Below are 5,009 nucleotides of genomic sequence, written 5' to 3'. Positions count from 1 at the left end.
CATGAACTTCTTACACAAGACAAAGCTTGCAAAATCTGCCTAATTTCTCTTCTCTTCCTGGCTTATCACACTCTGATCCCCTCGTAACATTTCTGGGATGGGTCCTCACTTGAATGCTGTAATAATTGCGTGTTTATGCAAGTAATCTTTGACTGGAGCTGTTTGCTAACTTTCATGTCTCAAGAGTAACAGAAAAGCAAGATCTAAAAAAAATTGCAAGTTTTATTGAGGTATTTAATTTCTACGGAAGACATTTTTATTGCATCATGCTTCTGGAAGTTTCTGGAACTTGCAGGTTAGGCATACGCAGTTTATGGCATCCATTTTGTAAACGTGGCACTGGAGGGCTGGACTTCCAGAGCCTATACGCAGCAGCCATCTCTGGCGGGTATAAATAGAGCTGGCTCCCTCCCCCCCACCCCCTTTCTCCCGCGCGTCTGAACACAGTCCGAAAAAAGGAGCGAAAGAAAAGGAAGATTGCAGCTAAAGCCACAATGGCGAGTACTATTGTAAACATTTTTTATTGGATAATTAAACATTTACCAAATTTCTTGAAAAGATCTAACCCAACATTGGAACGGCCTACGACCGTACATAATGTTGGCGGCAATATATTCATTTTTAAAGAACTAAAATTTTCAATTGCTAAAAATAATCGTATTAATTCAGATATTAAGATTAATATGCATGTCTACACTTTTTCTGGATGCACGTTTCATAACGAACAACAAAATCGTCAAGATGAAAAAATGCTGGTCTGAGAATATAACACCAATCAGGTACGTAAAATTAATTTGGTTTTATTCTGCTTTGTCATGGTATAACATGGCCACCTTTCCCCTTCTCCTGTTTTGTGGGGTTTCTACCTTCCTTCCATTTTCTCCTTCCCCCCCCTCCCTCCCTCTGTGTTGCGCAGTCCTTTGGTTCTTCATTTCTCTTGTTTTTCCCCCCGTCTTCCCTCTTTTTCTTCCTCTCTTTCCCGTATTCTTAATTTACTCCCTCTCTTCCCTATCTTTGCGTGCCTTGTGGGCTATGATCTCTCCTCTGATCACGCCCTTCAATGCCTTCCAAAACGTGGAGGGTGAGACCACCTCCGGGGCTTCCGAGTACCTCCTATCCACCTGCAAGGTCTCCACTAGCCTTTCCACCTCCACCCGCTCCACCTTCTCCCTATGTGCCCGTATTGATATGAACTCCCCTCTCACCGCTGCCTACAATGCTTCACAAAGCGTGGCTGCCGAGACCTCCCTCGTATCATTTATCTCCACATGCCCCCGAATGGCCTCCCCCACCTGCACACATGCCTCCTCATACGCCAACAGCCCACATCAAGCCTCCATTGCGGGCACTGGCCCCCCCCCCCTCACTCACCTACAAGTCCACCCAATGCGGAGCATGATCTGACACCACAATCACCAAGTACTCCAGAACAACCACCCCTGCCAACAGCATCTTATCGAATTACTCAATTCAGAGTACACCCGGTGCACATGCGAAAAAAACAGAAATTCCTCCGCTCTCGGCCTCCCAAACCGCTATGGATCCCCCCTCCCCCCATGTTCCATAAACCCCTTACTCCTTCACTGCCGCCGACATCCTCCCTGGCCTCGAACTCGACCGATCCAGCCTTGGATCCAGAACCATATTAAAGACCGTCCCCCTCCCCCCAATAATCATAAAACTTTATCTGTGTTATTCCATTTAAGTCAATTTCCACTGATCAATTTTATAGGCATTAGCTATGCTTAGAGACGTATATTTTTTTGTGCAGCTGACCTGCTTGCTGAAATGGTTAAATCTTTGTACTGAATCAAAAGAGGCGAAGAATTTGGCATGATGCCATTTAAAAAATAAAATAAAATTTAGAGTAACCAATTTATTTTTTCCAATTATGGGGCAATTTAGCGTGGCCAATCCACCTACCCTGCACATTTTTGGGGTGTGGGGGCGAAACCCACGAAAACAAGGGGAGAATGTGCAAACACCACACGGGCAGTGACCCAGAGCCGGGATCGAACCTGGGACCTCGGTGCCGTGAGGCAGCTGTGCTAACCACTGCACCACCGTGCTGCCCTATTCCCCACCTCATTGCTAGCAACTTAGAAAAAAAACTCAAGGGGTGGATCCCATGGCGCCATGCTGGCAGGGTAGGCTCTGATTGTGCCCGCCCCACCCGCAACATTGCTTTTTAAAGATCGGGGCACCAATTTTAAAGTCTGCTCCAGTCAAAACACAAAAGTCAAAACCCACCCCCTGCCCAGCCTGCACCCCCCCTCCCCATGATATATGCTATTCAGCTGTTAAAGAAAGTTATATTGTGTCATATTAACAAAATGACGTTTTTTTTCAGGTTGCAAACAGCAGGGCTCAATCACATGCATAGAGAAGCAGAACTGACCGCACCTAAAGGATGTTGAAGAACCACAAGACCTCACAGCCGTTGTAATGGTGCAGCAGGTACATCTATGGATACCATGTGGGGTCTTCTGCCCTTCAACAGGCATGTTTGGAGGAAGGGAGGCTTTTTAAACTGGTAAAAACATACCACCTTCCTACCTCCACCCTGATTAAGCCCAGGGCCTGTGTTTGGCCTTCCTGCCCTACAGCTAATTAAGGCCCAGAGTGGTCAATTATGAACACCTACACCCACCCATATTCTCTTACACCTCAATACCCTGTGACCCCTGTCCCACACAAACCCTCCTGCCATCACTTACTTGTAGCCTGGGATGCTCCACAATTCTCTTGGCGGTCCTGTCCCCAGGGAAAGGTTCACCAGTGTCCTTTCCAACATGTGATTGTCTCGTTATTCAGCGGGCCTTCCCCAAGGGCTGCAATGATGTCAAAAATTAAATCTGGGAAAATTCACGCCTTCTTTTGGATGGAGCCAGATCATACTAGTGAAATGCTTTGGTTTGTCTCCCTTTAATCAGGTCCCCAACCCATGCCTTCTATTGGGATGCCTAATTACTAATGTGTGCGCTGGTATTCTACCTTGAGACAGTTAAAACTGTGACAATCACGTGTAGCAGAGCTCGCGATGAACGGCAAATTGCTGTTAACCCCGAAATTCAACCCCGGGAAGGCACTCAAGACATTTCTCTTTGACACATTTGAGGTGCCTGCCAGAAAAATTGTATCGATTCTCGGGTTAGAGTAACCATCCATTCGGTAAAGGAAGGAAGAAGGGTATTTGTGACATATAACATGTGAACAAAATTCTCCAGTCTATACCCCAGTACCTGTGATAGAATCCATGGAGAGCCACCAAGGCAACACCAGGAATTCTTCATTTCACTCATCAATGTGACCAAAGCATTTGACTATGTAAATCGTCAGGCTCTGTGGATTGTGCTCCCGTGATTTGGTTGTCCAAGATACTGGATCACAATCCTTTAACTGCTTCCTGGTGATGTGGCTGCGACAGTCTTGATTGGCAGATCTGAAACACCTTTATAATGCTACCAATCATTCAAAATGGCAACAACCTGTCTATGGAGCTGCATAAAGGCAGCAAACCCTGCACCAGGGATCCCATTACCTTGTGGGATATCCTGTCCCATGTGTACAAAGATCTGCGAATCAACCTGTTCAGTCTCATGAAAGCACACGGGGAAACCCATAATCCTGAGTAGGCGGCATTCTCGAATCGAATGACAGCTGCCATGCAAGTGACTTGGTCACTTACCAAAAGTACCTTCGAGCACGAGAGAATTTCTACCAGTGTTGCCTCCACAGGTTACTTAAAGACAAGTGGGTAGACAGGCAAACTAATACCTGATTGAAGTCCATTCCTCCAGCATCGCAATGATGACTATAGGAAATCTGCTCTGATGATCTGGATACACTGGCTCGCTGCTTGACCTGCTGAGTCATCCGAAAACACACAAATTATGAAGTCTTACAGATGTTTTACTGAAACAATCATTCAAGAAATATGGACAGTTTCAAGGCATTTAACTCTGTGATTTAAACAAAGAAATGAACATTTCATTGGACAGTTGTGGTTTAAGGTGGATTTTGAAAGGACAGTGCAAGTTGTCAATAAAACATCCAACAGAACAACATCCGGCGTTGGAAAGAAAATAGTATAAAGAGCATTGTAAGGAGTGATTTGAACTGCAATTGATAAACCTGGCTCCTTAGAAACAACAGGAGATGGCCACTTAGCATAAAATTATTAGAATGAGTGTATGGAACTTTCTTTACTTTTCATTTATTAATTTTATTTCAAATAATTCCCAAATGTCAGTTTTAATGCAAATTAATTTTGAATTTGGTGTTTCTTTTGTGTGTGTAATCCGGTTTTGTTACGCTTGATAACATCTTTGTCCGAACTAGCTTAATATATTATTGTAAATCACCTTGTTTGTGCAGTAAATCCCAACAGAACGATTACGCTCATGAGATTTTATCTGATATTGAGCTCGCATTTCAAGTTTGGTTTTTAACTGTTTGGCCGCATTTCTGTAAAAATGAAAATCAAATTTCGCTCACAAGTGTTTAAATCCTCAAAGTAAGTTGCGCGGACAAGGATGTGGATTAGATCTAGGTGAGCAGTTGGTGAAATGGTTTGTTCCATATTTGTCCTTCAGATGTGGCCATAGTTGCCATTTGGAAATGTATTGTGTTGCCTCCTGCTGTTTGCAACTATTAATATTTTTTAAATTTAAAATTTAAAAATTTCTGCTTTGAGTGTTGTCTCCTTATTTCTCACAATTCCCGAGTTTGACCCATTGGTTAACCTGCCAAGGATAGTCAGGAGGACCGGCAATTCATAAATTATACCCCAATGTCTGTGCTCTGCTCTGACCATTAGCTGAATATTGTAGATGCGTTCTACCTCAGTATATAATGTTGATTATACTAAAGCTCATTAGGAGAAAGGAGTGATTAGCGAGGGGGACATTGAAGAGAGGGTCAGTGATGGGGTTGGGGGCTGTGGGGGGGAGGGGGGGGCGGGGTGCAGCTAATTTGCAGTTCGAGGCCAGAGATACTCAAAGTGATTG

The 5,009-nt window shown here is 44.2% G+C and overlaps 1 long non-coding RNA gene across 1 annotated transcript; it reads left to right on the top strand.

The window, feature by feature from the left end:
• The first annotated feature begins 436 nt into the window (after positions 1–436).
• LOC140398604 (uncharacterized) lies at positions 437–4,695 on the top strand. Its single transcript, XR_011937514.1, has 2 exons — positions 437–779; positions 2,351–4,695. It is a non-coding gene; the product is annotated as an uncharacterized lncRNA (long non-coding RNA).
• The last annotated feature ends 314 nt before the right edge of the window (positions 4,696–5,009 follow it).

Source organism: Scyliorhinus torazame, chromosome 21 (genome assembly GCF_047496885.1).
Source record: "Scyliorhinus torazame isolate Kashiwa2021f chromosome 21, sScyTor2.1, whole genome shotgun sequence".
NCBI lineage: Eukaryota > Metazoa > Chordata > Chondrichthyes > Carcharhiniformes > Scyliorhinidae > Scyliorhinus > Scyliorhinus torazame.
This window is presented reverse-complemented; position numbering and strand designations above follow the sequence as displayed.